The 20,608-nt window shown below is 27.4% G+C and overlaps 1 protein-coding gene across 4 annotated transcripts in view; it reads left to right on the top strand.

Moving 5' to 3' along the window:
* Positions 1-20,608, top strand: part of LOC145277034 (uncharacterized) — a 297,662-nt gene that overhangs the window by 178,994 nt on the left and 98,060 nt on the right. For all 4 annotated transcript variants that reach the window (XM_080128657.1, XM_080128659.1, XM_080128656.1 and 1 more), the window contains exon 3: positions 3,596-3,646. The gene's annotated coding sequence lies outside the window, so the exon portion shown is untranslated. The remainder of the gene's footprint in view (positions 1-3,595; positions 3,647-20,608) is intronic.

Genomic DNA, 20,608 nt, shown 5'->3' with positions numbered 1-20,608 from the left:
ATAATTACAAATCTTGATAACATCTTATTTGAATTTAAATAGGGTTTGAGATTGCAGAACAATTTCATTTAAAATATACTTTTTTTAATTTAAAAATAGTCGAATTTTCAATTAAAACATTTTATTTTAACATAAAAAGTTAAAAAAACAAAAACAAAAAAACAAGACAAAAAACAAAAACAAAACTACTGCAAACATCCTAACTATAATCTGACAATTTAACAATAGCGGTTATCCTTAATTGTGGCAGCCAGAGGAAAATTCTATTTTAAATATGCGATACAAACCGATCAATGGACAGTCTTTAATAAGGATGTTTGAATCCTTCTAAAATAAAAGGAAAGTCAAGGTTAATTACTTAACATACATCCCAAAAACTTAGATCATTGGATTAAGTTTGATTTTTGTGTTATGATAACAAAAAGTCATGTAATTTTCATTTTTTTTTTTTTTTTTTTTTTGAGTCACCTGGGACCAAATTAAGTGTAAAGTGGATGGCGGGGGGGTCTTTTATTTTCATTCTTACTGGTGTTTTAAAAACCAACAATGAAACTTAAACTTTTTTCTTTCTCTTAACTGGTTTAATATGAGAGAGAGGAGAGCGAGCGAGCTGTTACTTACACTTTTGTAACTCTTCTATTTTGTTTTCCAGGTATTCCTGCTTTTATTCAATCTGTGTGTTTAATAATGAAAATAGTATTTCAAATCAAAGTGTGACCATATAAAAGCTTTTAGCATCTTTGTTTTAACCGAGTTTAATGGATACAATGCTTGACCTACTGATCCCATTTAAGCAGATTAACATTTTTATTGGATTTTGTTAGCATTTTTCTTGTGCATGCACTGAATCCATTCTGTTATGGGATTAGAATTTTGACTATTTTTAATAAATTAACTGTTTTTTCTTTCTTTCTAATTTTAACATAGTAAACAGAAAATGTGAGATTAGCGATGGCAAAATACTTTTACTCTCTGTTTCCGTTCTGGAAGGATAGGAGGTTTTATTTTTTTATTTTTTCGTTTGTTGACAACACAGGTGTAAATAAAGGTCATCATGACCTCAGTTGTTTTTATTTATTTATTTTTTCATACATCTCGTACTACTATTTTTACTATGTTTCCTTAATTTCATTGACCTATAATAATAATAATAATAATAATATATATATATATATATATATATTGAATTGATTTTAGTTCATTTCTATGTACATATTCTGTATACAAAAAATAACATGCTATTATTAAACATGTACTTGCTGCAAATTTCCAAAATTCGAAATTGTATACTTGGAAGTTGCAGTTGTCATTGTAAATTTCTAATTTTTCTCATAAATATTTATGAACTACAAAATTGTATCCTAATTGTAATTATCTGTAAAATAAAAAAAATTGAAAGAAGTTTGATTTTTTTTTTTTTTGTAAATTTAACTTTATAAATTTGTTTCATTCACATATGCAGATATTTCTATGCAACTACTAGTATCCCCATATTGTCTATAATGTCACCTACTCCCTGAAAAAAAAAATATATATATATATATATAAATGAATAATGGATATTGTTCAGATGTGTTCATTTATTAATATGCGGATTTAGCAATTAAAATTTTCTTTATTTTAAACTGAAGTATGACAGATGACAAAGTTTCACATGGAGATGTGTGGAGGCAGCTAAAAAAATTCAAAAGATGAACAAATTATAATTAAAAAAGAACATTTTGATGATCTTGCACTCTGCTTTCAAACTTTATTTCAAATAAAGATTGAAAAAGTCAAGGCTTAAGAAGAATATTGCTATTAAAATAAACATAATTCAGTAATTTAAATGGCTTGATATACTTAATGTTAAATAAACGAAAAATATGTAAAAACGAATCTTTTAAATAAATTAAATTTCTTTCTTTTTTTTATATCTTATTCAAGATGCCTTTGTAGCTTCAGTTATGGCTTGGGTGAAAATATTTAGCCTTTTCTTGTTTAAATTATTGGAGTAAAATATGAAGATTTCTAATGGTATACATGACACAGATAATTGTTGGTGTATCCCAAGTACATAACAACACTCATTCGTGATCATGTATGCCTTATGTATAGCGCCACTGGGTAAGCTATTGATTTTAGATTCTGAATAGTTTAAAATTCACGGTTTCTTAGAAAACCAAAATCTGAATAAATTAATTGCAAATCCAATGTTTTATTTTGATTTGTTAATTTAACTATTAGATTAATGAGCGTTTTTTTTTTTTTAAACTATTGGAGGAAAATTTTAAATAATATGTATTCCACAGCAACAGTTTTAATCTTAACAAGTTTGCTTAGTAGGCAAAATCCTAAGAACACTGCATTGAAAATAAATTCAGACACTAAAATATTTTAACTTATTTAGATATAACAAATTTTAGGAAATTTTATTACATTTTATTTTTTTATAAAGACGACTTTTTCTGTACATTTTTGAATTAAATTAAAACAATTATTGATAACAAAAGTACTTATTACATTTAAAAAATTTTCTTAGTTTTTCATACAGAATTTTGTTATTAAAAAATAATTTGAATTTATTTTATTTAGTTCAAGTATTACAATGATTCATATTTGTGGGAAATTGATTTGTATTTCAAATATTTTATAAATTAAAAAAAAACAACAACATACCATCATGTCTAGAAATACTATTTTATTATTATTTATATTTTCTAACATAAAATCTTTGGAATGGCATCCAGCGATCAACATGAATTGAGTGGGAGGAGGATTTGTAAGTAATTTGACATTAATTGAAATAATTTTCAATAAATCTATAGTCTTTAACTTCGCAAAAATCAATGACAATTCCCATGTTATTTTTTTTTTTCTTGATTATTAAAATTTGGTTTTTAATTCCTGATTTTAAAGTTATAAATTAAACTAAGAAAAACATTATATTTCCATATTTTCTAGATGCCAAGTGAATGATAATGTTGTACCTCTTTGGATCAAAATGGAATATACTTGTTCAAGTAAACATTACAATGTAGTTTCAGAATCTATCTCCCCCCCCCCCAAAAAAAAAAAAAAAAAAAAACGAGAAACAAACATTGTAACTAAAAGAAAAAAATGTAACCTATTGGAGGACCCATTTAGCTCATGTTATTTTTTATTTTTTGAATCAAGAAGAAAATGAATTTGCAAAACCAGTTAAAGCAGACAAAATCAGAAATTATCCTCCCCTCCTCTCTCTCTCTAACTACAGGTCAAATAGTATTGTTACCTGCCATGAAATTTTTGGACTATTTTAATCTTTATTACCATCAACTCTGAGAATGACAGAAGTGAGAGTCATAAAAAATGTAAAGAATTCAAGCAAAGTGTCAAACAACATTGAGAGAGAATGAATGCGATAGATATAAAGTTATTAAAAGGATAGGTAACTTAATCAGTTATTTGCAAATTAAGGCTAATTAAAACAATTAAGATTCAATTTTTTTTTTTCAAACATAACTCAATCCCAAAACGGACATATTTTAGGATATATTTAGGGGGAAAAGTCTTAGTGAAACAAATGTTGATTAATTCAGCTTTTCATTGCTTTTCTTTATTTTTGTATTTGCAGGAAATTTAAATGACAGGATAATTTTGAAGTCTTCTCACAGACATGATCAAGGTGAGTGCATTTACAATGGTTTCAAATCCAATCAGTATTTTGCAATAAACCTGCTAAATTTTATCTTTATTTAATTACCTAAATATCAATGTTATATTAGATAAATCATTAGAAAGACTAAAATAAGAAGTTTCTGTCAGATTTCGCAATTTTAAAATCGTTACTAATTAATATAAATCAATACTTGATTTTGACTAGCCAATTTTTTTGTTGTTGGATTATATTTATTATATAAAAAGTCAAATTTTGTTGTTGCTGGATTATATTTTTCATATAAAAATCTATTTTGTTTCAGTTTATTATAGTTCAGCCCATTTTATTTTGATATGTAACTCTTTCACTAAATGCCTCCACATCATCTGCAGCTTAGGTTCTTAGTAAAAAAAAGTATTTCTTGCATTTTATCTATAACAACTTTGCTTGAATAATTACACCTACCTATATTACATATTAAACAATTTATTTGTCTAGCACCATAATAGGTGCAAGAAATTTATTTTTCTTAAATTGTATTATACTATAGTCTACATGCAATTAAATTAGCAGTCTTTTGGTCTTTTTCAAGACCTTCTAATCTTGATTATAGTATTATCTCTAGAAATGTTTTTTTTTCTGCAAATATTTTACCATGTGTTTCTTTTAAACCACTTACATACAATACTCATCATTTAATATTAAATTCATTTTCACTTACAAAAAACAAGACATTAAATTAACTTAGTCATTCGTTGCTTATTATGTGATATGACAGCAATAATACAGATCTGATATTGCCATGAAAACTCTGTCACTGTGTGTTTGTCTGTGATACAATAACATTTTCAACAGATCCATGTTATGGATCTTGCATATGCAGACAATATTTTGAATCATTTTTTAACACAATACCCATACTGCATTTTCTTACATTGAAATTATATTGAAAAGTTTATTTCAGTGGGATATATTTCCATGAACTGTGATTTTTTTATTTTTAATTTGGATGTTACCACTTATCAAGGCTGAAAGGCCATTTGAGGATAAGAGTTAATGAATTTAAGGTGATAATGTAGTAATTGTTAATGGTGTAAATTGGGTAGAATTTGATTATTTATAAGTTTGGCAAGGGGTAACTAAAGATTGGAGTTCAGTCAAGCACTTATGAAAATAGCGTTAGAGCAGAGACAGGTTTGCAACATCTTTTCTGAAGGAAAGAGGTTGCAGGGAAGAGAAAAGGGCATCACTAACTAGGTTTTGAAGCCGATCAAGGTTGATTGCTTTATACAGCCATTTTCATAGTTTACTCAGCCAGTTTCTATTCTGCTTTTTTATGTTTTACATTGATTGTTGAAAAAGACCATGTTTTTCTTCAATATTAGCTAACTTGTTTTATTTTATTTTGAAACATTATATATTATATATATTTATACCTCTGATTTGTCACTTTAAATACCTCCAAATTCCTTTAAAATGATGGGGGTTATCAAGTACTTATTTGTTTAAAAAGAATATTCAAAATACCAACATTTTATGACTACAATAGTCCAATGCTATCATTTGTTATTTAACTTATTCCTTTCGAATATGAACAAATCAATGTTTTCATAATAGTAATTCTATGATTTAAATTTATTTAAAAAAAAAACATACTTTGGTTACCATTTCCTTAATTAAGTAAATTGTATTTACTTCTACTAGAATTCTAATAAATATATCTATATATCTATCTTTCTAAATGAAAGTCTCGTTTTTATGATGATATAATAGAAATATTTGAAAAGAAAAGTGAAATTGTGGAGAAAAGTAATTCAAAATAGGAGGAAAGATAAGAGAATGATTAAAAATAATTTTGAATAAAATACATCAATCTTTGTTGGAGATGCTTCATTTCTTTTCTTTCCATTTTGATATGTATTTGTAGGTTTTTTTTTTTTTTTTTTTTTACTTGTCTCCCCATGAGGGCAGAGTTAGACACAAGGGCGATTTTTAATGTGGGGAAAACCAGTTTGGAAAATTAAATAATTTAAAACTTTTCAGACAAACCTGGAAACAAAATTTCTTATTTTTTTAAAATTTGATGGCTGATTTTTATATTTCATTATAAAGTATTTGCTGGGTTCAAATCTATTTCATGTGAAATTATAGCTGTGCAATAATGAATACAATTGTTTTTAGTTGTTTTTTTTTATTTCAGAACTTAAAATTTTGGTTAAAACATTTAAGTTGCACTTCATAAAACGTTTGGATTTTTAATATAGATATACCAACATTTTAATATAGATATCGCAGTAAATGAGATGACTTATTGTTAATTTGTTTTAGACATATCTACTATTAAATAATAAAAAAGTAAGAATTAAATTAATTTGTTGAGGTTCAAATTGCAGTATTTTCTTAAATCATGCACTTTGCTTGCAAAAATACTTTCATACTTCTATAAATTATTGGTTAAAAAGATTGCTTTTACAGGTTTTATGGAATTGTGATTTATTATTTTCTTTTGTTAATACCAAGAGCTTATATACATTTTTTTAACTGGTTATTATTTAATCACTGCTATTTGGGATTAGTGACCATCCAAAAACAAATTCAGACTTTTCCAAATTAAAAGCAATATCTTTCTATTTTTAGAACAAATTAAAAATATAGAATGCAAATGTTTGATACACATATTTAAACAAATCATATTTTTGTTAAAATTTGAGTTGTTCTTTTTAAGCATAGAACTTGGTTATTTGTTATAATGAGATTATATGTTTTTTTTTTATTTCAGTAGTTTTTAAAATCCTTGCTGACATCCTGATTTTAACAGGTTTAAATTTTTTAGTAGATTGAAGGAATTTGATGCTTGACAACTAAAATAAGCAAAACATTAATACTTATATGCAGATAATATAAAACAGAAATCTACATTGAAGCTTCATGGTGAGAAATTCCTTACAAATTGAGAATATATAGTTCTCATGAATGAAGAACTTTTTGTTTTCCTCATCAGAAGATTCTATCAGGTGTGAGAAAATATTTATAAAAAAAAACAAAAAAAAACAAGACTTCGAGACATTTCTTCTTTCTCCCCACAGATGACTATGTGAAGCCGTGTCTTCAAATTATGCCTTGTTTAATAGTGGATAGAACTTGATGGGTGAGTCAACAAGCTCATAACTTGCTTCGTCATTTTTGTCCACTGCCGGAATATGAAGTCACATCTCTTGTTCTCATTTGCATGCTTCCAAACTCTGAAAAGTTCAGATTTTAAAAAAGTGTAAATGTTTTTGTTGGTTTTTTTTTAACCTGAGAGAGAAAGAGAGTGAACGCGAAGACATTCTAACAATTGTTAGAATTGCACATATAAAGTATACAAGATGTGAATTACTTTCTTAGGTTTGATACTGATTATTTAAAATTATTGTGTAAGGTATTAATTAGATTATCTGAAATTATTTGTTATATAAAGAATAGTTGTATTTCTGTGTGTGTGTCAAGCTAAAACTCAGAAACTGCCAAAGATATTTCGATTCCACATGACCCCAAGCTATTTTTTTTTTGTAAAAATTGTACAGTAGAACCCTGGGATAGGGCATTAAAAATTAGTAACAAAATACAGTACAGTATATAATACACACGTATATAATCAAATAACATTATAAATAACACCGTAAGGCAGGGCAAATACTGTAACCAGGAACTGGATAAACATCACATTCCACATTGTAACCTGGGTGGGGTGGGGGTGGGGGAATGTATCCCTGGGTTCTACCGCATTATAGTTCCTTTTAGAGTCATCAGTGACCAAATTAGTGCATTTTGATTTGAAAAACATGACATTTTTTCTTTTATTCTTACTAGTACATTTTTTTTTCAAAACGCAACACTGAAACTAAATTAAACGGTTCTTTTACTTCTATTATATTGAATCAGCTTGCCAAAAAGAAGGAGCGGAGTGTTTTCAAAACAGTAATGTGGCTACAGATGTGTAGAGAAAGAGAGGTTTTAAAATAAAAGATGCTACACATTATTTTTTAAAATTTTCTATTTTGTTATTGTGCTCCCAGAAAACGCTGGAAATCTCTGCAAGTTTGACTATGAATAGTTTATGCTAAAGCTATTTATATTTTTAACAAAATGTAAGATTTTATGTCGATTAAATTTTAAATCATGAGCTTTTTTATTATTTGAATCCTTGTGTTTTTAGACCATAAAAGTTGGAGCTTAGCAAAACTTAAGTGACCAATGAAAAATGAACTCTTGCAGTTTTAGCAAAAGAATTCTGCAAGTTTATTTATGTATTTAATGAATAATTCCTTAAAACTGCAAATCTTGCTTTATTGATGTCTAACGACTATCAATAAAATTCAATGAAAATCTATTAAAATTGCACAAAAATTGGAGATATCTGAATTTTCACAAATAACTTCTTTGCCCTCTTTATCCCTTTTTGTATGGAGCGAAGTTAAACTAATATAGCCCACATTATTCACCATTACATGAAGCAACTGTTTCAAAATTACAATGAATTAATTAGTTTTGGAGTAAATCATACACACACACGATTTTGATTTAGAATCTTTATATTTAATTTGTATGATTTTCTTGTTCTTTTTCTATTATAGAAGTTGATTCTTAGCAAACATTTTTAACAAAGAAATAATGCGAGTTCATCTATTATGCACCTCTTTTTTGTGGTTAATCAATCTCATTTTGATTTTTAATATAATGACATTATGTATAATACCAAAATTATATGATTCACAAAAAGACATAATCCAATAAGCTGAAGAATGTAAATGATGCATAAACCATTTTAAACTAAAAACATTACTTGGTAGATAACAGAAGAATTAAAAAACAAAAAGTGTAATATTTTGTTAAAATAAAAATTAATTTGTATAAGAGAAAAGTCAGTCCAAAATGGCTGAGCAAGAAAAAAATTATTGAATTGTAATACTATTTACTGTCTAATAATACTTGAAATTGATTAAATGCATGAAAAATATTAAAAATCAACACTGCACATTATCCATTATAATTACTATCAGGATGAATAATAATTACAATCATCTTTACAGAGAGATAAGGGATTACTGCCCGGATGTCAAACATACATATTTTTTTATATACAAAAAAATGTCCATAAAATTGCTTGATAGGAATATATACAAATCAAATTTGCCCCAATATTTCATCAGACTTCAAAAGTCGTATTTAAGTACTGATGTGCTGTAGTTTCATAATTGTCAGATTAATATCTCCTATCAGATTTGATCTAGCTCGACCTATTTGATAATTTTTGAGTTATGTTTTGGTATAACTTTTATTTTTATCATATTATTAATGAATAATTATCTACATCTACTTGGTGTAGCCTGGGAGTCTATTTTCTTTCATCTTCCTTCCTATTTTTTCTTTTTTTTTTTTACCAAATATTATTATTTATTTTTTTAAAATAAGTTTTTGAAAGTTAAATTTAACTATTATGTCAATAAATTATCAATAAGGTCCGAATAATTATATATATTTTTAAAGTAATATTGTTTTTGTTTTTTTTTATAAAATTGTAAATCACTTTCAAAACTTTCAACCATTAAAAGCCAGTTTATATAACTTTCTTTTCCACAATTTATATGCTTAGTAATTCACTCTTTCTATTTTTCAACTATTAAACGATTAACATGACTGATTTATTTACAAAAAAAAGTTCATTGTGGTGGATTTAATTTTATAATTATCTTTTTAAATAGGTTTTTGAAAGGTTTATTTTATTCTATTGCACTTCTGATTTAAAATATATTCAGTGAATAATAATTCAGTTTATAAGCATCAAAGTTACATCAGTACAAGAAGTACACATGCACATGTGAAGTTGTTTCCTGATTTTGTTAATATGGAAATAAAAATGAGCATAGATATAGTTTTATTTGAAATTTACTTTTTTTTAAAGTAACTTTAAATTTTCTATTTGTATCTTTCTAATACTACATTTTGTATTCTGAATATGTGCAAATGTAAGTTTCAGTTGACTGAAAGATTTTCGTAGTTCTGCTGTCAGAATATTTATTTTGTTGAAATCTTTTTGTAACGTTTCATAAGATTTTTAAAAATTTATATCGATTCAGCATGGGCAATTGTTTCTCATTTAAAAGACTGTTGTTTTACTTATTACCTACTTTCTGTGTGAAAATGTTCTATTTTGCATGTTGTTGTTGGCTGAAAATGGTGTCCTGTCTCTCTAGTATTTCAAACATATTGTTTTTTTTTATTTCTTTCTTTGTATATTTAAAAAAAATTTCTTCATTCATTGGCTCTAATTGAATGTATGTGAAACTTGATAAGATACTTGATTATTGATCCGTTTGATTTGAGGTTTTGAGAAAAAGCAAATATCAATTTAATGACAAACTTGTTCAGTGTATATTTAGAAAAACAAGATGGAAGTTGGTAAATTTTTAATGTAAATTTTATAAACATGGAAGAAAGAATGTGACTTAAATTTAAGTAAAAAGAAACAGAATTGTAGATTTTGGGATTTAAAAGCAATTATTTAAAAAATCTTTTTTGTTGTTTACTATTCCTATTACTTTGAGTTGATTTTACTTTAAAATTATTTCCTTTTTAGTTGAGATTCAGAATTGATTTAATTATTTGCGCATTAATATAGAAATGAAACTATCATAAAATTTATTAAATGCATATATATTTTGTACATTTTATAAATATTCAATTGGTGGGGTGTCAGGATGATAGTAGGGGAGTGTTAATACAGTGAGATTAATTGAAGTAAATTTTGGTTCAATTTATAATCATTGAGGTACACTCAACAATTCTCTTAAGTTCATAGGAACATCTGTGAACTTGTCCTTATGTTTTCATTTCTATAATTTTTAAGTTAGAAATAAAATAAAATGCATTTCCTTTTTATTGATGTCTGACACAAATACACACTTCATGAAAATGTACTTTTTTGGACCAAAATAAAATATACTTATCTACGTACCTTGGAAAATGTAGTTGAACATTTTTATTTGATTTTTTTAAAATTTTTTTTTAAAATTTTAGGTTATTATTTAATCACAAAAGAGCTTAGTAAATGAAGTTCAAAACTGTTTGAACCATGCAAATATCCTGAGTGGTTCAAAAGTTATAATTTAAAGCTCTGAAATTTGGAGTTAAAAATTGACATCATTATATGAGGTGCCTTAAATAAGTTTCCAGACTCTTATTGATAGTACACACATGAAACTCTAGTTATCTTCAGAAGTAATCTTTCGCTGCAATGCACTTGTTGTACCGTTCCAACTATTTCTGGAAGGCCCCATGGAAGTCCTCTTGTGTGAGCATGTCAATCACCCTCGTTATAGCCTCCTTCATCTCCTCAATTGTCTCATAACGACAGCCTCTAAGGTTTTCCTTGAGCTTAGGGAATAACCAAAAGTCACAGGGAGCAAGGTCTGGACTATAGAGGGCTGAATTGATCAGCTCGGCCATTTCCCTACTGCCATGATGTCTTTCTTTCCGATCTTTGAGCACCCTTGGGACAAACTTTGTGCAAATCTTCCGCATCTTCAGTTCTTCATGAGTACAATTCCTACAGTGACATTAAACTGTGCACTTATTGTCTCTATAGACACACAACAGTCCTTATCCATAAAATTCCTTATTTGGCCAATTGACTCTGGTGTTCTGATTTTCTTACTCCTCCCAAACCTCTCATTATTCCTCACAGATTCCTTTCTTTCCTTGAATCTCATACACCATTCCAAGACTGATGCTCAATTCATGCAAGATGGTCCAAATGCAGTCTAAAGCATTCCATGCATTTCTGTGGCATTTTTCTATGTTTAAAACAGAATTTTATTGCATATTATTCTTGGAAAGTGTCTTCACATACATATAGCATTTTTGCAATACACCATGTGATAATCAGGCTTTAGTAGAGTGTATTCCAATTCCTGCTGTAGCTGTTCATTTGAATCTAAAATCATAAAAATTGGTCAGTCATCTCATAAGATGTATAGCAATAGTATACTGAATTTTAAAGAGTCTACGATAATTTTAAATGCCTGTATAAAACACAAGTCTCAAAACTTATTGAAGGCACTTCATATGAAAAAATTACTTGAAATCATAGACCAGTTCACAACAAGAAATTCAATTTCTCCACCGTTTATCTAGTTTTGCAACAATTTTAGTAGAACTTGGCGTTCTTATTTAAAATGATGTATTTCTGACTCTACATTGAATATATATGTATCTCTAACTAATTATTTAGAGAACATTTTGTACAGATATGAGCATTTTTTTTTTTCATTAAAGAACTTGAGCGACTGTAAAGATGTGATGCATATGTATATACACATATATTATCAATAGATTAATAGAGGAAATTCAAAACTATGTTAGAAATGTATGGGGAGGGGGAGAAGTCTATATAATATATTTATAATATTTTAAACTTTTATATATTTTTGAAAACTAATAAATATAAAGAAATTATGAGTAAATAAGGATGTAAATATATGAATAAAATATTAATAACAAAGAAGGAGGATGATAAGTAGTAAAATAGATTCATCTGAAGTATATAAAAATGCAGTAGATTTGTAAATAGAAATACTTCCTTTTTTGGAGACAAGGACAATACAGATAAAGAAAACATTTTTTTGATAACATGAATAGATTAGCCTAATATGGAACAATAAACTAGATCCAGTATCTGGAAAAGTTTTTGTTTTTAAGGGAGGTGGTGTTTGATCGACACTGTTGGGGAATCATGATTTAAAATACTGTTTTTTTTTTTTTTTTTTTGTTTTTTTTTTGTTAAATCCCTGAAACTGTATCATGGTAAACAGCTGATGATCATTGAAATAACATTGAGACTATTATGAATTTGAGAAAGCAAATTGATTCAATAATTGCAAGAGATTAAATGACTTACTGACAAAACAATTTTCCAATAAAGGACTAAAAAATTTTTTAATTTTTATTTTTTTTACATAGTTTTAAAGGTTAAAAAAAATTTCCATTACTATACACATATATATATATACTACTACTACTACTACAACAACAACAGCTGTTGTTTGTTATCATATATGTTTGTCTCCATGCACAATAGGTGATATCACTAAACATAGTTTTTTTTTCTTCTTTTTTTTACATAGGCATCACCACATTATCAAGGCCCAGAGGCCACTCAAGGATAAGGGTTAAAGAGTATACAGTAGACATTGGACAATATAGTAATCATTAGTAATGAAAATTTGGTAAATTTGATAACTTATATGGAACGGCTCATCAAGAACTTATTTACTTTAGACTTGAACACAACCATGTTGTAGTCAGCCGGAAAGCAGGAAAACGGAAGACAATTCCACAGGCGTGCAGTTCTAAGAAAGAAGCTTTGTTCATGGAATCTATGTTTAGGTTTAGGCACAGATAAAGAGTGGGGGGAATTATTGATAGTGTTTACAGCTAGACGAGTGTTTCTTGTGAAAGTTTGACGAGGGGGGACCATAGATTGAAGCTCAGTCGAACACTTTCCATGAAAATAACGATACATCAGAGACAAACTCGCAACATCTCTTCTGTGAGATAGAGGTTGCAAGGAGGAGAAAAGGACATCTCCTACGAGGCTACGAAGTCTATTTTGAACTCTATCAAGGCAGGACAAGTCCTTTCTAGCAGCTCCTGCCCAGATGTGGCAATAGTATTCCATCCTTGGACGTACCTGGCTCTTATATAGATAGAGAATAGCATCAGCAGTGAGCTATTTACCGGATCGATAGAAAGATCCGACCATTTTTCCAGCGGCCTTGGCAACAGATTTGATGTACGTGTTCCATTTAAGATCAGGAGTAATGGTCAAGCCCAGAAGCTTGTCAAAACTTGAGGCCTCCTGAAGACGAGAGCCATTCATTTCAATTGATGCCAAATGTGGATTAGAATGTTGATGATGTAAAGAGAGAAGCTTGGTTTTAGATGCATTAAAAGTAACCAGCCACTCCTTTCCCCATTGTACTACGTGCTCAAGATCAGAGGAGAGAGAATTGGAGAGAACTTGGTCGTTTACTGTCTTAGATGTGCTACCATAAATGGTAGTGTCGTCAGCATAAATGTCTACAAATGATGTAAGGATGTGATTTGGAAGATCATTAATGTAGATCAGGAAAAGATTTGGGCCCAGGATGGACCCCTGAGGGACACCGGCATTAATACTGTGAGCTTCTGATTTTTGCCCCTCAACTACTACTCTTATGAACCTATCAGAAAGAAATGATTTAATAATTGAGAAGACTTTTCCAGCTATACCATAGCTAGCGATCTTATGAAGTAAACCTTTATGCCATACCCTATCAAAGGCTTTAGATATGTCAAGAGCAATTGCCCTAGAAAGATTGCCACCGTCGAGAGATTTGCTAATCCTATGCGATATAACTGTAAGCACATCTGCTGTAGATCTAGCAGAACGGAAACCATATTGAGTGTCACTAAGAAGGTTATTTTTGTTGAGATGTTTGATTACTTCTGTATTTAACACAGATTCTAGCAACTTACTCATGACGCACAGGAGACTTATTGGCCTGTACTGAGAGGGGGATGAGCGATCACCTGAATTCTTAAATACAGGGCATACTGATGAGATTTTCCAGGGAGATGGGAAACTATTCTCCTTAAGACAACGTTTAAACAGTTTTGTAAGTATGGGCGCTAGTTCAGATTGAAGTTTTTTGAGTACTATAATTGGAATACTGTCAGGGCCAGTTGCTTTACTGGAATTTGGAAGAAACCAGACAAATCCTTCACAGCATACATCGAAACAGGTTGATGATATTGAGAAGGGATCCGTTATGACATCATAAATCCTAAAGTACCAAAAGGATGATGTGATCTAATAAAACAAAGAATAGCGGTATTTTATAATTAACTAAACAAATCACCTATCTCTCATCCTTTTCATTATGTTGATTCAACCAATCTAATATTTTTTAATCTATGTGATAGCATTTAGAGAAAGGATGACCTTTTTTTCAGCATAGTCATCTAATATACCCACATGTGTCTTACATACAAGAAAAGTGTAAATTAGATTGTAAAATAGTCTATATTTATATCAATTTGTGTGTGTGTCTGTGTGTGTGTGTGTTTACGAACAAGCGATTTGAGAACTATAAAAGTGGTGGGGGGGTGTCTATTTAAATAGACATTCCAACAAGTTATTTACGGGCGTCAATTCCATGGTCGAGTGGAAGAACTGCCGACACAACGGTCCTAGGTTCAATCCTTGGCTTGGGAGAGATGCTAGTCTAGCGGCACAGATGAGTTGTGATACAACACAATAGGACTGTATGTCGATGACTACAAATATATATATATATATATATATATATATATATATATATATATATATATATATATATATACACACACTTCTGTTATAGGGGTAGAAGACTTGCCAAATGGAATGATTTCAAGTCTTTCGGGAAAGGGAGAATGCAAATCCTACCTTCCTCATGGTTTGAATTAAAGTTTGAAAGAAAACCCTCACTCATTTCCATCTGAGATGTTATCGTTCAAATTTTCCTTTTCTTTTCTTTCCAAACAAATATTTGGAAATAAAGAAAAAGTTTGAGGTAAAAAAAACAAAAAAAAAAAACAATGTCTATATAGACATTGTTTTTTTTTTTTTTTACCTCAAACTTTTTCTTTATTTCCGTTTATAAATTTTACCAAATGAAATTTTCTTATACCAATATTAGTGCAAATACTGACAAAGCATAATTTTTCCTATTATTTCTAATGTGGGTTTAAACATGTAATAATGTTAAAGAGATTTATCTTTAGTTATGCAAGATTATCTTAAAAGATATGTCACAGTTTATAAATAAGCTAAAGATTTTATTTTAGTTTCATGATTTTAATTTATAATATTTTTGAAGCAGTTAAAAAAACATTTGGATTGGAAGCAAATTATAAACCTTTAAATTACTTTGTATTTACTTTGCAGTATTTTTTTATACAGAAAAAGCACAGCTTCACATAGAAAAGTTGTTTTTTTCTAAGTATATTTTAGGTGCATTTTGGAATAAAAGAAAATTATTTTAATAAAAATTGAAATACCAACGATTTTATTAAAATAATTTTGTTCATAAATAGTTATAAAGGTATGTTAAAAATTTACACATTTAAAGTTTTCAAATGTATTTTTTTTAGATAGCTTAGCTTTTCATATATATATATTTCAATAAATGTATAAAATTTTTTTTAAAATAATAGTTGTATATTATAAATAAGTCCATCAGCGTCCACCCTTTATTTTACTATGTTGAATATTCATTTAAAAATATTTTTCTAAATAAAAGTTGAACAAAACTTTTTTAATAAGGTAGTTATTTTTTAACAATTTTAGATTTAACATTTTCAAAATCTTTTAACACAAACTTGTGTCTGTGTATAAAAATATGTAACCAAAAAATCCATTCACAACTGACTGCACTTAATGCACAGTTTGGCTGCATGATGACATTTTTGTTTATATTATAAAATAATTGATACATTTTAAGTACATTTTTTTTCCAAATTTGAAAGTTTTTTAAACAAGTTTTACATTAAAACATTAAAATTTCACACATTATATATCAAAATAATTCTCTTTTCTATTAAATTGCTCTTTCTTTACTTATAATTTTTAAAGATACTTCTGCTAACTTAGTTTGTGTTTCCAATTTAACTTGTCAAAGAAAAGTACAATTTGCTCATTGTGGTTTAAACACTTCTGATTGGTTGTACAAATTCAGGAATATTGGTAAAGGTTGGCTTATTTGAGTTTGAAAAACAAAGTAATGTAAAATTCAATATTGAAAAAAAATATTTTGCATTTTCAGGAATACTAATAATGTTTAAATTTGCTGTAAAAATTAATTCTATGGATAAAACCACATAAAAATGACATATTCCAACCAAATACATATTTTAAAAATTGGACCAGAAAAAAGCAAGAAAGTGTGAGTTGAATGAATTAAGGTGCAAATTTGTTAGTGTTGCATGATAACGACTGAAGAACTGGGAATACTAAATATGTATGGCTATAGAGATCAATCTACAAATCTCTAGGAGTTTGTGATTGAACAAATACAGGCAGAAACTACAATATTATTTAGATTCATAAAGTTTAATTTTAAATAATAATAAAAAAAAACTTCTTTCTTATATATAAAATAAAGCCATTTTCCTCCTATTTATTTGACCTTTATAGTGTTGTTAACAAAATACATAAACTGCTCAGTCAGTTTTGGCAAATATTGATCGGTGTTCTTCAAAATAAAAATTTCATTTCCAATTGATTTCATTAAATTTAATATTTGATGCACCGAACAGTGTTTTGATTACTAATAGCATAGAGAGAGAGGAGCTCCCACATTCTCAAGTCCTCATCCTGCCATCAATGGCACTGAGAAAGTCTGGAAGAAATCCTATTAGAATCAATTTTCTGAATTTCATCACTAATATCCTATTTCATTTTTCCTTTTTATAACAGCCAGTACATAAAATAATGATCTGGTGGTGAGGGCAGTAACTAAAACATATACACACACACACACACATATATATAGAAAATAGTCCAACTATTTTATGCTATAATAAATACACATATATGAAATTGTGTGTATGTAAGTTATAGTGTGTATGTCTTGTGAGAATGCAATGATTATCATTTTTTAAACTGGTTCTAAAATTGATCAAATGCCAAATTGCTACGACATTATTTTAAATTTCTGTTGGAGGGCGCAAAATCTTTTTACATTAATTATTCTGAAATTGCAGTCAACCTTTTTCTTTGATAGTGAAGAAAATAATAAATGATTAACTTTTTTTTTTTTTTTTTTTTTTGTTAATTAAATTCATAAATATTAAAATCCTAGATAAAAAAATAAGGTACATAAAATTAAATTAACACTTTTGTGCCACTTATTAGCATCCTTAACTTTCAATTTGATTCATAGTAGATATCCAAAACCAAAATTTTATTTTCATTATATCTAAAACTGTTAATCTGAGCAAATATATCGTTGCAAAACATAAACAATCATATTAAATTTAATTTGGTAGAACATAGGTACATGCAAAATGAATGGCCGATCCCCAAAATATATAAACATTTTGACCTTTCCTTTCACTTAAAAATTTACCCAAATTCAGGTAATCAACCAATTTATTTAAATTTATTTATTTAATCACCCAATTATTTAGAAAAGGCAAAATCTTTTATTTATTTATTTATTAATGATCATATAATTATATAATGCACCTACTATAACTTTTTAATCTTAGTGTAATATGTTATTTTGAATAAACAAAAAACACTTTTACTAAAGTTATAGTTTTAAGCACTAAAAAAATACATTTTCTTTTTTATGAAAATAAAGAGCGGTTCATAACTTAACACTTAAAATTAAAAAAAAAAAGCATTTCTGAAACATTACAAAAAACACTAAAAGTTTGTGTTAATAAAATCAATATAACTTACAGAAAATTAATTTATCAAACTAAAGATATTATCATTGAATTAAACATTGTTTATTCAATATTTTCATCATAAAATAATGAAAAATGATAATTGCAAAAAGTATTTCATATTGTTTTAATAGTAACAGTTTTAGCATAATTTTAAATGCAATATTCTAATATTTTCCTTGCCCACATGAGCATGTAAACATCAGCATAAGAAATTTTTTCTATAGTTTTGGAAAAAAAAAAAATCAGACCGAGTTTGCACCTCGCATGACCTCATTCCTGCTTAGCACTCGCCATCATTTCCGAGAAATCCTGACTTTATCAATTCTAGAATTCACAGTCGGACATTTAGAAAAATAAAACTTAGGTTTGTATGTTTTTTTTTTTTTTTTTTTGAATGTATAAGTTTTTCACTAATAATAATAATCATTTTCTTTCAAAATTAAATTCCTTTTAAATATAAATAAATAATGTTTTTTGCTTTTTATTTTTAATGAATAAATTGTAAGTAGAGTCAATGAATTACTTTTAAACATTTATACACTAATCAGTATCTTAACAGTTTGAATTCTCTTTAATTCAATTATTAATAAATAATTGTTTTAACTTTTTAATGAATTCAGTGTAATCAGTGAAATTAATTGACCTTTTTACATTTAAAATGCATGTTAGTTTTATTTAAAAAGAAATTTATTGAGACATTTATTAGAATAGTTGGACAAACAAACAAAAAAGGATAAAATATAAATATGCATCAAACAAATGTTACCAAAGGCAAACTAAATTACTTTTCTACCTAACTGGATAAGTTTTTTTTTTCTTTTTCGTTTTAACTTACTTTAAAGTGTTTTTGACTTAAATATAAAGTTAGTGCAAATCTTGCTGAGTTAAAATGACAACAAAAAAATCTGTTTAGAACTATAGTTGAATCTCGATAACTGCTTAAAAATCATAAATTAAGTAAAGGTCTAGCAATTTGTTACCAAAGGCAAACTAAGTTAGTTTTCTACTTACCTTAATGTTTTTTGTTTTAACTTATTTCAGAGTATTTTTATACTTGAAAATAAGTTAATGTAAAGCTTGTCCAGTTAAACTGAAAAACAAAATGGGCATTCACAGTCAAGCCCTGATAATTGCTTAAAAATGGAAAAATAAACAAAATACTGATAGAAACATATCCAATAAATGTTACCAATTATGTGAAAAGTTAATGTCGTAGAATTATTTTCAAGCAATTATTGAGGCTTGACTATGGCTCAAATGAGACCACAATTTTTTTTGTTCTAACTACTTATATTTTTAAGTAAAAAAACAAAAAAAAACTTTAAAATAAGTTACAACACAAAAAACGTATCCAATTAGGTATTGTAGATATTTTTGTTCAATATAAGATAATAATCAAATGGACATTATTTTTGGGTCTTCCATACTTGTCATATTTAATAATTTTCAAAAATAAAAAAAATTAATTTTTAAATTTCTAAAATCTAATATAAATCTATAGTGTCTGTAAAAACAAAACAAAAAAAAATAATAATGAAAGTGGATTATGTTACTTAGAGTTTCCACAATTTTTAAAAATTTAGTTCATTCATACATGAATGCAGAACTTTTTCGGTACCATTCTAACTTATTTTTTGATAATTATGCAATTTATATTAAAAAGTTAGTGATTAATAAAATAAATGTACTATCTGAATTTTTAACTTAATAATTTTTTAAAAAGTTCCAGAAAACTAATATTTATCTTTCCAGAAAATTTAAACATAATTCTTTTTCATATAACAATTTTCACTTAATTTAATTTAATGGTTTTTCTTAGTGATAACGTTTTTCCTTCTAAATTTTATTTCACACACTTTTTTCCTTTTATAAAGTAATTTTAGGATTTTACTTTTCAAACAATCAAAAATTAAATGAAAATAAATAGAATTAAGGACAGGTCTCTTTCAATAACCATATTCCACATCAAATTGTAATAATATTGAACAAATAACCACCGAATTATGATTGCCTAAAGTTAGTTAGAAATTAGAAAATTTGCCATTTTGTGTACTTTTTACCCACAACTCAATTTCATGTAATATAACTAAAATCATAGGTTTCAAACAAGTTAAAACTCCATATAAATGTATCATGTCGTCTTGTCTCCTATATACTGAGTGCAGAAATTCCCTTCTGGACCAAAGTAGCGTAAGTTTGCAACAACAGATGTCACATACAAATTCAATACATCTAGGCCACTATTTTATGTAGCTTTCAAACATCATTTTAAACATATTAAGTCGCGATAATAAGATGCTACATTGCATCCTATAAGCAACATCATCACAACATCTTTAGAGGAAGGAATCTCTATTTTTCTCTCTAAATATTTAATCCTACCACTGCTACCAGTTGTCATCGGAACTAATTCTACATATCCAATAGAATCTGTGATTACACCGACCGTAACTTACTCACAAATAGCATAAT

The sequence above is a fragment of the Euprymna scolopes genome, chromosome 5, assembly GCF_053919585.1.
Source record: "Euprymna scolopes isolate OS-2025 chromosome 5, ASM5391958v1, whole genome shotgun sequence".
NCBI lineage: Eukaryota > Metazoa > Mollusca > Cephalopoda > Sepiida > Sepiolidae > Euprymna > Euprymna scolopes.
Note: the sequence above shows the minus strand (reverse complement) of the source record. Positions and strands in the feature narration are given on the sequence as shown.